Source organism: Haematobia irritans, chromosome 5 (genome assembly GCF_050003625.1).
Source record: "Haematobia irritans isolate KBUSLIRL chromosome 5, ASM5000362v1, whole genome shotgun sequence".
In the NCBI taxonomy this organism is placed as follows: Eukaryota; Metazoa; Arthropoda; class Insecta; order Diptera; family Muscidae; genus Haematobia; species Haematobia irritans.
Window position 1 is genome coordinate 96802019 of NC_134401.1, and position 15691 is coordinate 96817709.

Sequence of the window (15691 nt, forward strand, 5' to 3'; positions counted from 1 at the left end):
ATATATACTTTTGGACCAATTTGGACAAATTTTTGCATGGTTATTGGAGGGCATATACTAACACCACGTAGTAAATTTCAACCAAATCGGATGAAATTTGATTCTCTAGAAGTCTCAAGAAGTAAAACCTGCGTATCGATTTATAAGGGGGCCATCTATAAATTAAATCTAGAGATTGGTTTATTTGGGGGCTATATACAATTATGGACCGATATGAACCACGGTTGGTAGAGGGCATACTGACATCTCGTATCAACTTTCAATCGGATTAGATGAAAATTGCTTCTCCAGAAGTCTCAAGAAGTAATATCCCGGGCCGATAAGGACCTATTTTTGCATGGTTGTTAGATGGTGTTAGTATACCACTGCGTACTAAATTTCAACCGGATCGGATGAAATCGACTCAGAATTTCACCACGACCCACAATATATATACTTTATGGGGTCTTAGGCCAATATTGCGATGTATTACAAATGGAAGGCCAAAGTTAGTATACCAACCATCCTATGGTGGATGTTATAACAAGGATGTAGAAACTTTTTTTTTATTTCGCTACTTAAGCATTTAATATGCTTTTTTATTTTCATTAATAGCCTAATCTCAGATTAGGGACACTTAGGAAAATAAACAAACATTCGAATAAGCAAACAAAATAAATAAGGGTCTTTTCCGCTAGACCTCTTCCATTCCCCGCATCGCTCCCTCTCTCTCTCTCTCTCTTAAGCTTTGTTCATTCATGCAGGAGCTAAGCTTTCTACGTTGTGGTGTTGGTTTTTCTCATACCCGCCCTTTGTATGTAAGTGGACAACAAAACACAACTAAAAGGTTACAATAATTGGGTTAAATGACTGAGATAAAATGTCTGCCTGACTGCCACCCTGCTTGCCTGCCTGACCATCATCTGAACGTGAGTGAGTAGTACATATGGCCTTGTCTTCTTTCAAGCAAGACAATATAGAGTGTTAGCTGATGCAATTGGTATATGAAGGAAAGCTAATTTTGTGTGTATACGTGTGAGTGTGTGAAAATGTATCTCCCCCTCTCTTGAGTTCTAGTTATAAGGAGGATTAGATAATAGCTTTTTCTCTGTCATCTAATGGGACCATGTTTTACTTTAATGTTTTGTTTAAGTGTGCGTGATCTCTAACGTTTTATATGTTTTTAGGGCGTGGGGAAATGGATCGCTGAACTTGTAATCGGATTACAATATTGGATTTAACAAAAGATTTCCTTATGGATATGTGACAGGGATTTTCTTTTTTGTTTGGGTTAATATATAAAGAATGAGTGAGATACGATTATGTGTAATTATAAATTATAAATAAGTAATTATAAACTATAATTATAAATTATAAATAAGTTTATAAAAAATTATAAATTAGTGTATAAAATGTTTTCTAAAGCCAGAATATCAAGCATACATTTTTCTGTTATTATCATTTTTAAACCCAGCAAAAAAACAAGTAAGGAAAGTCGTGCGGGGCCGACTATATTATATCCTGCACCACTTTGTAGATCTAAATTTTTGATATCATATCACATCCCTCAAATGTGTTGGGGGCTATATATAAAGGTTTGTCCCAAATATATACATTTAAATATCACTCGATCTGGACAGAATTTGATAGACTTCTACAAAATGTATAGAGTCAAAATTTAAGTCGGCTAATGCACTAGGGTGGAACACAATGTTAGTAAAAAACAAGTAAGGACGGTCTAAAGTCGGGCGGGGCCGACTATATTATACCCTGCACCACTTTGTAGATCTAAATTTTCAATACCATATCATATCCGTCAAATGTGTTGGGTGCTATATATAAAGGTTTGTCCCAAATACATACATTTAAATATCACTCGATTTGGACAGAATTTGATAGACTTTTACAAAATCTATAGATTCAAAATTTAAGTTGGCTAATGCACTAGGGTGGAACACAATTTTAGTAAAAAACAAGAAAGTAAAGTCTAAAGTCGGGCGGGGCCGACTATATTATACTCTTCACCCCAAAATTGTAGGCCAAAATTTGTGTTACCATATCAACTACTTCACATTTGCTGGAAGCTATATAAAGGAGAAATTTTCTTACTTCTACAAAATCTCTAGAATTAAAATTTAAATCGGCTAACGCTATCCAGTTAATTGGAGAAAAGTTCCATTGAAAATGGGTCTAAAATGTGTAACAGTTTACCATATTTCCCCAACTCTGGTGTACGTATATATGGGAGCTATATATAATCTGAACCGATTTTGACTCAATTTGACATGTATAGTTAGAATAATAATTCTGCTATCTATGCGAAATTTCACGTAAATGGGAGTATAACTTTGGCCCCCCTGGTCATATGAGTGCAAATCGGACGGAAGATATATATGGGAGTCATATCTAAATCTGAACCGATTTCAACGAAATTTGGTACACTTAATGATACTATTAAAAATACCCCTTGTGCGAAATTTGAAGCAAATCACGGCAAAACCCTGGATTTTGAGGCCATATAAGTTCAAATCGGACGAAAGATATATATGGGAGCTATATATAAATCTGAACCGATTTCAATCAAACTTACCAAGCATTGGTAGAATGTTAATTCTACCCTCTGTGCAAAATTTCACAAAGATCGGTAGTAAACTTTGGCCTCTGTGGCATTAGCGTAGCTAGACAATTTTCCTAGGGGGGGGGCTATAGCCCACCTAGCTAAAAATTTATAGACTGAACTAATAGATTCAATTATTGTTTTATTTCATAAAAAAGAATACAAAAATAGACATCAAAATAATATATAATAAAGCAATTAAAAGTAGTTCCACACTTTTCCCAGCAAAAAAAATGTAATTCGATTGTGCATGAAAGTCTTTAGCGGAACTTTGTGCGGTTGTATATACTTGTTTAATTTTTATAAAAATGTAAAATCGTAAATAGGTTTTCAAATTCTGGGGGTGGCTAAATTTTTTCTGGGGGTGTCTAAGCCCCCTCCCCAGAGGCCTTCCTACGCTTATGCTCTGTGGTCATATGAGTCTAAATCGGACGAAAGATATATATGGGAGCTATATCTAAATCTGAACCGATTTGGTTGATATTTTGCAAGACTTTCGAGATTCATAAAATATTTGGATGTACGGTATTTTAAGAAAATCGGTTGATAAACACGCTAACTATGACCAAATCGGGGATAAATATATATGGCAGCTATATCTAAATCTGAACCGATTTTTTCCAAAACAAACAGCGATTGTCTCTGTCCCAAGAAACGGCCTTATGCCAAATTTGAGGACGATCGGACTTAAAATGTGAGCTGTACTTTGTGCACAAAATTACATATACAGACAGACGGACAGACAGACAGACAGACAGACATCGCTAAATCGACTCAGAATTTAATTCTAAGCCGATCGGTATACTAAAAGATGGGTCTATGACCACTATTTCTTGGCGTTACATACAAATGCACAAACTTATTATACCCTGTACCACGGTAGTGGTGAAGGCTATAAATATGGGAAACATTTAAATCTGAAGCAATTTTAAAGAAACTTCGCAAAAGTTTATTTACGATTTATCGCTCGATATATATGTATTAGAAGTTTAGGAAAATTAGAGTCATTTTTGCAACTTTTCGACTAAGCAGCAGCGATTTTACAAGGAAAATGTCGGTATTTTGGCCATATTTGTCAAAATCAGAAAAACATATATATGGGAGCTATATCTAAATCTGAACCGATTTCAACCAAATTTGGCACGCATAGCTACAATGCTAATTCTACTCCCTGTGCAAAATTTCAACTAAATCGGAGCAAAAAATTGGCCTCTGTGGTCATATGAGTGTAAATCGGGCGAAGCCAGAGTTTCGCCCGATTTACATATAAGTCCATATCGGGCGAAATATATATATGGGAGCTATATCTATATCTGAACCGATTTTTTCCAAAATCAATAGGGTTCTATTCTGAGCCAAAACACATACTTGTGCCAAATTTGAAGTCGATTGAACTAAAACTGCGACCTAGACTTTGATTACAAAAATGTGTTCACGGACAGACGGACATGGCTATATCGACTCAGGAGCTCACTCTGAGCATTTTTGCCAAAGACACTATGCGCCTATCTCGTCTCCTTCTGGGTGTTGCAAACATATTCTCTAACTTATAATACCCTGTTCCACAGTGTGGCGCAGGGTATAAAAAATTGAAAATTTGGAAGCACTTAAATTATAGTGTCCATACTGTATGCACTACTTTTCTACACAAAGTTTGCATAATTTGGCATTTTATTGTTTTCTTTGGATCGCAAGCCTGAAAAAAATATCTAAATAATGGTGGTACTGTACTTATCGCAGCTAAGTTGCACTGGTGTAAGTGGATTCTTCGGCTCTCGCTTACAAGGTTGTACTCCTGTCAAGAAGTCAAGTTTGTTTTTATCACGACGTATTAAGAAGTAGTCGAGTCTTGAAGAAGAAACAACATCTTTAAATTAGAGAAATGCGTCTTCTATGATAGGTGATATTGGTATTTTAAGGACATGCACTTTTTGGCTTCACGAAAATATTTTTTTCGCATATTGAAAAATGGTCTTGGACTAAAGCCATTAAAGTTCGAAGAAGTGCAAGGGCTCGCCGATAAACAAAAAAAGTAGGACCGGAAAGAACCAAGGAGTTACTTCAGTTCCGAATTTGGTTTTCTTCGATGTGAAGCCATTCCACATTGGGCAGTCAATCCATTGGAAATTTGCAATTTTGAAGGTTATGGTTGGCACAAAACAATACCAAAATCTCTTTGCTTCGCCGCAAATAGACCTCTTTCATGCAACGTGCCTGTCAACTAAAGGACAAAATTCGAATCAAAGATTCGAACAAATCTAAATTAATTTATTTCCCAGCAAAAAAAGTGTCCTAGGACGGATGTCCACCATTTTAACAGTCGTTGCACTGAACTCGCATCACTTCTTAAAATCTCTTTGCTTCGCCGCAAATAGACCTCTTTCATGCAACGTGCCTGTCATCTAAAGGACAAAAATCGAATCAAAGATTCGAACAAATTTAAATTTATTTATTTCCCAGCAAAAAAAGCGTCGCCAAAAAAGTAGTGAAAATGTTATTTTTGGATCCGGAAGTGGTGCAAAATTGGCGCAAAAGCGATGAATTTAACATGGGCTTGTCATAGGACTGATGTCCACCATTTTAACAGCCGTTGCACTGAACTCGCATCATTTTTTAAGGTGTGATGCATTTTTTATGAGTTTTAATGCATTCTTACGCTTGTTTGGAACGTTTAACATCAAATATTTTCAAAAATTCGCAATTTTTCTAGAATGGATTTGGAATTTTTTTCGGCAAAATTTAAATAATTTTTATCAACTTCACACAAGATTTCTAATTTTATGTGTGTTTGTATATTTTTTTAAATTTTTTGAGGTCTTAAAATATTACCTTTAAACATTGACATCTTGTTGTGTGGTGAAGGGCATAATATAGTCGATCCCTCTAGACTTTTGTCCTTACTTCACTTCATCTAAATAGAAACCATTTAGAAGTAAATATTTTCTTGAAGCCCTTAACTTCACTAAGAAGTTTTTTTTTCAACTTTAATATGCACTTTTTTCCCCTACATCTGAATATGTTGGCGTATGAGTTGTGCAAGTATCCCTAATAAAATATGGTCTACATATTGCTATGATACCATTGGGTAGTTTTAATGGCCGTTTTTTTGTTTTTGTTTACATTCCATTTTTCCCCAGCTAACATTGCGCTTCTCTTGTGTTTGAGTAGTTTTTGTTTTCCAGTTGGTGCACCATATTTTTCCACTTTGATGCTAGTGCTAGTGGCTCTTCAAGTGCATAGTGATGAAATGTGATATTTATGCAATAAAAAAACAAATATGCAGGAGTAAATATATTAAGGTTGGTGGGACTTCAATAATGAAAGACCTTTGAAAAGGTTTGACAAAGTAAATAAAATATAGGTAAATATATAGAATCGAAATGGTATAGATACACAGCACACATGAATAAAGTGCAAAATTTTATTTCTATAGAAAATTTTGTCAAAATTTTATTTCTATAGAAAATTTTGTTAAAATTTTTTCTCAGGAAAATTTTGTCAAAATTTTATTTTTATAGAAAATTTTGTGAAAATTTTATTTCTATAGAAAATATTGTCAAAATTCTATCCATATAGAAAATGTTGTGAAAATTCTATTCCTATAGAAAATTTTGTCAAAATTTTATTTCTATAGAAAATTTTGTCAACATTTTATTTCTATAGAAAATTTTGTCAACATTGAAATGAAAAAAGAATGAATTTCAAAAAACACACGGAAGAATGCGCCAGAATGTATCGACATATTATAAACAAGCATCGACACAAACGAAGTTTAGTGTACGGTGAATTGCGAAACAAACAGCAGCACAAGAACTCAACTTAGTTATTTTTCGATAAAATATATTTTCAATAACAATTGTGATTTTTGTGAACATTAAATGTAATTTAATTTTTGTATTTTATGTAGATACAAAATCCCAGAAGATGGTTAGTGGCACTAACCGAAATATTGGAAATAAATATTAAAACAAATCAATAATCGATTGTTTCTATGACCTCAAGCCGAACAAAATTAATAATCAGAATAACATTTTATTTGTATAGAAAATTTGTCAAAATTTTGTTTCTATAGAAAATATTGTTAAAATTTTATTTCTATAGAAAATGTTGTCAAAATTTTATTTCTATAGAACATTTTGTCAATATCTTATATCTACAGAAAATTTTTTCAAAATTTTATTTCTATAGAAAATGTTGTCGAAATTTTATTTCTATTGAAAATTTTGTCAAAATTTTATTTCTATAGAAAATTTTGTCAAAATTTTATTTCTATAGAAAATTTAGTCAAAATTTTATTTCTATAGAAAAATTTGTCAAAATTTTATTTCTATACAGAAAATTTTGTCAAAATGTGATTTTTATAGAAAATTTTGTAAAACTTTTATTTCTATAGAAAATGATGTCAAAATTTTATTTCTACCGAAAATTTTGTGAAAATTTTATTTTTATAGAAAATTTTGTGAAAATTTTATATCTAAGAAAATTTTGTGAAAATTTTATTTCTATAGAAAATTTTGTCAGAACTTTATTTCTATAGAAGGTTAGGTTAGGTGGCAGCCATAAGCGTAGGAAGGCCTCTGGGGAGGGGGCTTAGACCCCCCAGAAAAAATTTAGCCCCCCCCAGAATTTGAAAACCTATTTACGATTTTACATTTTTATAAAAATTAAACAAGTATATACAACCGCACAAAGTTCCGCTAAAGACTTTCATGCACAATCGAATTACTTGGGTTGTGGTAGCAGTTGCCGATGGCAATGTTTGAAGTCTGATATTTATGAAATAGAGCTATGATTGAACTTATGGTTAAGTTGAATAACTAACAGCCTGTTTCTGTATGTCGAACGAGTTCAATCGATCGACTGAAATGCATAGAAACAGCTGTTTTTTGGTTATAAATTCAGCTGGTTGTTTCCATTTTAGTCGATCCACAGAGCTCATTCGACATACAGAAACAGGCTGTAAAGCTCCTTTATTATATTGTTTAGTCTGGTTTAGTCATCCTAATTAAAAATAGTAATTGGTATTAAAACTATTCTTTCATAAATTAATATCTTAATAATGCTGCAAAAAAGAGTCGCCAAAAATGAAGTGCAAATGTTCTTTTTGGGTCCGGAAGTGGTGCAAAATTGGCGGAGAAGCGATAAATGTAATAGGAACTCGTCATAGAACGAATGTCCACCGTTTCAACAGCCGTTGCAATAAATTTGCATCACTTCTTACGGTGTGATCCGAATTCAGAGTTTTGAATGTGAATTAAAAAATTGTGTGATATTTTCCCAAATAAATAATTTTTATTTATTCGTTTTTTATTTGATTTTTGGTCGACCTTTTGTTAGAATTATATAAATATTTATAAAGACCTCGAGCTTCAAGAAACATTAATTTATAATAATTTTTATATTTTTTTTTATGATTTTTAATGCATTCTAACGCTTGTTTGAATATTTTCAAAAATTATCGATTTTTCTATAATGGATTTAGCATTCTTGTGGCAAAATTTGAATAATTTTTACCATTTTATTTATTCTTACCCTTTTTTTTAACTATTTGAAAAAAGGAAACAAAAATTACGCATTAAAATATGAAAAAAACTGAAGTAAAAAACTTCCTGTGTAGTTAATATAATTAACTTCTTTGTGAATTTTTGGAAGTGCTTTTAAAGTTGTGACTTCAAAACAAATCCCAATTGTTTTGCTGGGAAAGGTGTGGAACTACTTTTAGTTGCTTTATTATATATTATAGAATAATTTGTCAAAATTTTATTTCTATAGAACATTTTGTCAAAACTTTATTTCTATAGAAAACTTTGTCAAAATGTTATTTCTATAGAAAATTGTGTCAAAATCCTATTGTTATAGAAAATTATGAGAAAATTTTATTTCTATAGAAAATTTGGTCAACATTTTATTGCTATAAAAAATTTTATTTCTATAGAAAATATATGAAGTACCTAGTTGAGGAAGAGGAATATTTTGAAAAAGTTATCAAAAACTTCAAGAATTCTACCATCTACCAAACAGTAGAAAATCTACAATTTTTGGTAGAATTCTATCAACTGTGGCAACAATATTGAGATCCGGAAAATTTGATGGTAATTGTGCGGTAGATATCAAGGAATCTCCTTTCCAAGCCATTGCTGGGTTCAACTGTCTCGGTCGAGCCACCACACCATTATCATCACCGGTCCTTTAGTTCTGATGGCCAATCGAAGGTGTAAATTTACTCAAAACTTTGGCAAGCCATTTGGTTTGTTCACAAATTGTTCAATTTGGAATGACTTCTCATCGAAAACCAAATTTGGTAACTGGACACCGTCGCGCAAGCGAAGCAACTCCTTGCTACTTTTACCAGTCTAACTTTTTTGCACTTCTCGTAAATTCAATAGTTTGTAAAGTTTCGTGCCAAAAAAAATAGGATTTCAATTTAGTTAATGTTTTTAGCATTGACTTTGTGCAGTCTCTTCTTTGGTATTCACTTTGTCTTTTGAAACCACTCTAATATCCATTTATGGGAACCCCTATTGTAAAGGTAAAGGTAAGTTCTACTATCAGGATATTCATATTTTCAAAGGCATCTCACATGACTTGTTTTGACATTTATGGGGCTTTGTTGTCATAGCGAATGGGTGTGTGTGTTTATGTTGATACGCATAGTAGTATCTGGTGTAGCTTGTAGCGTGAAACAGAATGAAAATTTTCGGTCTATGTTTTATGTGAGGTTACTTAATCTCTAGAGAGTAAAAAATGGTTTTAGTTTTTGGCAGGTATAGCCACGTGCAATGCCCATATATTCTTGTTTTTTTTGCTTTCTCTTAGCATATGATACATGAATTTTTCTATTTATGAATTATAGTTACACCGTTTTGTTTGTGTTTTTAGTTACTAGCAGAGGTTGTTGATTTTGGTTCTCTTTCTATGGTGGTGGAAGTTTTAGTTGTTGCTGTTGGTCTTCACACTTCTTTAAATCTGACACAATGATTAATATACCTGAAGCTACGTAAGGTGTAAAATTTTTCTTTTATTGCTAAACATAAAATATGCTCAGGAATGAAAAGTCAAGTTGAATGCTCAATCTGTAGTAACATATGAAATTATCTTGAGATATGTGCGTTTAGCATGTAATGTACAGTGTTAAGAAAGAGAATAAAAAACGGAAAATTTAGTCAGAAGAAAACAAAATCAATGTGTTCCTTGAAACAAATTGACAAAATTTTCTACAAAACTAAGATTTTGAAAAAAATTACTATAGAAATAAAATTTTGACAAAATTTTCTATAGAAATAAAATTTTGACGAAATTTTCTATAGAAATAAATTTTTGACAAACTTTACTATAGAAATAAACTTGTGACAAAATTGTAAATAGAAATAAATTTTGACAATTTTCTATATAAATAAAATGTTGACACATAAAATTTGGACAAAAGTTTCTATAGAAATAAAATTTTGACAAATTTTTCTATAGAAATAAAATTTTGATAGAATTTTCTATAGAAATAAAATTTACACAAAATATCTAGAAAAAAAATGTTATAGAAATTACATGACAAAATTTTCTATAGAAAATACAATTTTGACAAAATTTTCTATAGAAATAAAGTTTTGACAAAATTTTTTATAGAAACAATTTTGACTAAATTTTCTATAGAAATAAAATTTTGACAAAAATTTTCTGTAGAATCAAAATTTTTACTAATTGTCTAGAGAAATAAAATTTTGACAACATTTTTTTTTTAAAAAAATGTTGACTAAATTTTCTGTAGAAATAAAATGTTGACAAATTTTTCTATAGAATCAAAATTTTTACTAATGGTCTATAGAAATAAAATCTTGATAGAATTTTCTATAGAAATAAAATTTAGACAACATTTCTAAAAAAAAATCTATAGAAATAACATGACAAAATTTTCTATAGAAAATACAAGTTTGACAAAATTTTCTTTGAAATAAAATTTTGACAAAATTTTCTATAGAAATAAAGTTTTGACAAAAATTTTTTTGAAACAATTTTGACTAAATTTTCTATATAAATAAAATGTTGACAAATTTTTCTATAGAATCAAAATTTTTACTGATTGTCTATAGAAATAAAATTTTGACAAAATTTTCTATAGAAATAAAGTTGTGACAAAATTTTTTATAGAAACAATTTTAACTAAATTTTCTATAGAAATAAAATTTTGATAAAATTTTCTATAGAAATAAAATTTTGGGAAAATTTCTAAAAAAATTCTATAGAAATAACATTAGCAATAAATTTTCTATAGAAATAACATGACAAAATTTTCTATAGAAATACAATTTTGACAAATTTTTTTATAGAAATAAAATTTTGACAAAATTTTCTATAGAAATAAATTTTGTTTATAGAAAAAATTTTGATTCAGTTTTCTATAGAAATTGAATTTTGACAAATTTTTCTATAGAAATAAAATTTTGCCAAATTTTTCTATAGAAATAAAATTTTTATAGAATTTTCTATAGAAATAAAATTTAGACAAAATTTCTAGAAAAATTTTTCTATAGAAATAACATTAGCAATAAATTTTCTATAGATATAGCATGACAAAATTTTCTATAGAAATACAATTTTGACAAAATTTTCTATAGACAAAATTTTTATAGAAAAAATTTTGACTAAATTTTCTATAGAAATAAAATTTTGACAAATTTTTCTAGAGGATCAACATTTTTACTAATTGTCTATAGAAATAAAATTTGGAAAAAAATTTCCTATAGAAATAAAATTTTGACAAATTTTTCTATAGAAATAAAATTTTGCCAAATTTTTCTATAGAAATAAAATTTTTATAAAATTTTCTATAGAAATAAAATGTAGGACAAAATATCTAGAAAAATGTTTCTATAGAAGTAACATTAGCAATAAATTTTCGATAGAAATAACATGACAAAATTTTCTATAGAAATACAATTTTGACAAAATTTTCTATAGAAATAAAATTTTGACAAAATATTCTAGAGAAATAAAATTTTGACAAATTTTTCGACAGAAATATGATTTTGACAAAATTTTCTATAGAAATAAAATTTTTACAAAATTTTCTACAGAAATAAAATTTGACAAAATTTTCTATAGAAATAAGATTTAGAACATTTTTTTAAAGAAACAGAATTTTGACAAAATTTTCTATAGAAATAAAATGTTTACAGAATATTCTATAGAAATAAAATTTTTACAAAATTTTCTACAGAAATAAAATTTGACAAAATTTTCTATAGAAATTTTTTGGAAGATTTTCTTCAAATTTTGTTTTTTTTTTGGTTTTTTGTTTTTCCTCTTCAGTATCTCTCAACAAAAATGCATCATGAAATATGAAAAGTATTTCATGGAAATATAAATATAAAATAATCCCGATTAACCTTAAAGGCCATTTTTTTTTCACTAGCCGGTGCGGATTAGCCAGTTAACCGGGGTCCACTTTGTACACCCTAAGTAACAGGTCATGTATAAATCAAATTGGTGGAGGAATCGCAGAATATATCTTCGTCCGAAGGAAATGATGCTCACACAAGGGATATACCACTGGAAAAGGGGCCAATGCAGAGGATGGTTTTGATATTAAACAAAAAATAGTACGACATATTATAAAGAATTTTTAAAATTTTCACAATGTACAACGCTAAGCAATTAGTAAGTGAAGGTTGTTTGTCTAAAATTTCGTTTGGGAGGAACAATTTATTTTGTTGTTTGTTGTCAAAAAAAAAAAAAAATAATTAAAAAATCAACCTGTATCATGTACAGTTTTGTACAATGGTATGTTTTATTTCATAGTTTCTCTTATATTTTATATTTCTAATTTACTATCAAACACCACTCGTATAGTTTCGCCGAACCATTGCTATATTTTAATTTCATATGTAGTAATAAATAAAAAAAAACAGATATATAGTTTATAAATTAATTAATGGCTACTATTCTGCTTATTTATATTAATCTATCCATATGTACATATTATTAATAGTTATTCATTAATTTCTAAATAAGGATATCATACAAATGTGATACGGATTGAATAACTTTATTGAGTATCATCTATAGTCGTATGTTAGCAATATCTAGCATTATATCATATTTTGCTGCATCATCACCTTATTGAAATCGATAATTTATTATCATTTTGATTGCATTTCATTTCTCAAGCACAAGCTAAGAGTCAAAAGTAATAAAGCATTCAATTTCATCATACTCATCGATCATTTTTTTTTGTTTGTTTCTTTGTTTCTTTCTTCTATCTCAATGAAAACATATTCACAAGGACATCAAGTATGCTTCGCTTGCCTTGGTTATAGCAGCGATTGTCATTTGTTCAAACAAAAATTTCACATATTATTTATGAGAATGTTTTTAACGTTTTGGCAATGGAATTCATATATACACACACATAAAAACCTTGCATATTAATAAAGTGTAATAGTAACGAGGCATACATAAGGGATATACTAGCAAACACATACACACACACACCCATCTGCACACATTCGATTATAAAATATTCAATAAATATTTCCTCTTTGTTAACAACCATCTACCGGTGTGGTGAGGTTTATACAGGGAATGCATTTTCAATATCCACCAAAGTGAATGATAACCATGTTAATGAAAGACAGGAAGAGAGATAATAAATAGAGTATAACGGTGGGAGATAGGTGAGGGTACATAGGGAATATCAATGCGAGAACACTTATTCGTTCACACATCCACATTTGTGAATTCTCTACAGCTGAGATTTTTAATTTCATTATGCGACATGTTCTCTTAATCAGATTCATGTGAAATACAATTATCCATTTCGTCTTGAGTGAATCTTTACCTTGCAATCTTTTAGTTTTAAAAGTTCTCCATTGTATGGATTGGAAGTGGAGAATGTTCAGATGCATATGCATTTAAGAAATATTGCTATAAAGAGGAAAGGCAACATGAGTTGGTCATTACGTTTGTAACACACTTGGAATATGGATTTATGGCCATATACGAGTATTTAATTTTATTTATTTATAAATTTTATTCCCATAGAAAATTTTGTCAAAATTTAATTCTATAGAACATTTTATCAAAATTTTATTTCCATAGAAAATTTTATCAAAATTTTATTTCCATAGAAAGTTTTATCAAAATTTTATTTCTATAGAAAATTTTTTCAAATTTTATTTCTAAAGAAAATTTTTTCACATTTTGATTTATATAGAAAATTTTGACAAAATATTATTTCTATAGAAAATTTTTTTAAAATTTTATTTCTGTAGAAAATTTTGTCAAAATTTTATTTCTGTAGAAAATTTTGTCAAAATTGTATTTCTGTAGAAATTTTTTTCAAAATTTTATTTCGATAAAAATTTTTGTCATACCGTGGAAGAAAATGTAGGTTTATTTTAGAAAATTTTAACTAAAATAGTTTTATAATTGCAACATGTTATAAATAAGTTAATACTTTTTGTCAAACTGAAGAAATTTTTTTTAAAAATAGTTAATTTTTTTCTGTTGTTTAAGAAAATTTCATATGTTGAAAGACAAAATTGGATTTAAAAATTGTTAAAATGTCTTTAGCGCTGTAGGAAGTTCAAGACAGGTACAACTTTAGTAAAATTTACTCATTTGAGAGACTTATGAACTCAATTTAAGCAAACTTCTGCCATTTTAGGAAAATATGAACTATTTTATTTTGTAGTAAAATTGTGCACTATATTTGTATACAACTTTTTTTCTTATTTTTAGTTCACGTCATTAAAGTTAGCAAAAAATTATTCAAATAAGGAACATTTACTCATATTGTGCAAAATTTAAGTAAAATCAACTAATCTTCATGAACTAAAAGAAAGTTCAGTTGGCATTAGAACCCCTTTTTTCTGGGTGTCAAAATTTTATTTTTTAGAACATTTTGTAAAAATTGTATTTTTATGGAAAATTTTTAAAAATTTTAGTTCTATAAAAAATTTGGTCAAAATTTGGTTTTTATAGAAAATTTTGTCAAAATTTGATTTCTATGGACAATTTTGTCAAAATTTCTGATAACACTAGTTTACAAAAAAATGCATGTACACTTTATTAGAGACAACTTTTCTTATGTATTTTGATCTGCCGAATTTTAAAAAATTTTGAAAAAATTAAAATGGAGAGAAAAAAATTTGAATGGTTTATACTTTTCTGGCGGAAAAGGTCGATTGTAAAATACGATTTTTTTGGCTTTTTCGCATCGATATTTTTTGAACCACTTAACTTATCACAGATCCAATTATACATGATTATTGGTCATGTTAGTACTTTTCATTTAAATACCAATAATCAGACATTTCTAACTCGAGATATAATAATTTGTTTAGTGCAAAAAAACGAACTAATATCTCAAAAACTGTTCAATAAAAAAATATTTTTTTTTTGGAATTCAGCAGATCAAAATACATAAGAAAAGTTGCCTCTATTCAAGTGTACTTGATTTTTTTTTGTAAACCAGTGTTATCAGAATAAATTCTGGTAGTTCACTATGCATGGCTTTAAGCTGAAATCAAAAACAACAATAATGAATGAAGAATAAACCAACAATAACACAACAAAACGAATGAAGTAAGAGTAAGCACACTCAAAATAAACCCAGCCAACTGCACTCAAATCGATGATTTGAAATTGGCAAAGCAAAAGAGAAATGTGAAATCTTTGTGGAAAGATTTATTTCGGCAAAGTTCGACTATCATAAACCTTTTTTCGGAAGGTTCAAGTGTGGTTCACTTTGGGTTTAGTGAACTAACAGAATTTATTCTAATAATTGTTTGATAGTTTTGCTGCAAGTAGACGATGCTGATGAGGAATGTGGTAATTCCGAAACGTGCGTCCATCCAACCATCTTGCAGTCATAGGGCTTTGTCCAGATAAATTTGACAAAGATCCTTTTTCCTCTGTTGGTTAAGCTACTCTTGTAGTTTAGTCAACGCAATGATTTTAAGCTTAGATCAAAACAACAAATATGATTGACGAATAAACCAACAATAAAAAAACAAAACAAAATTTTATTTTGATACAAAATTTTGTCAAAATTTGATTTCTATAGAATTTTTTTTCCAAATTTTATTTCTATATTTATTT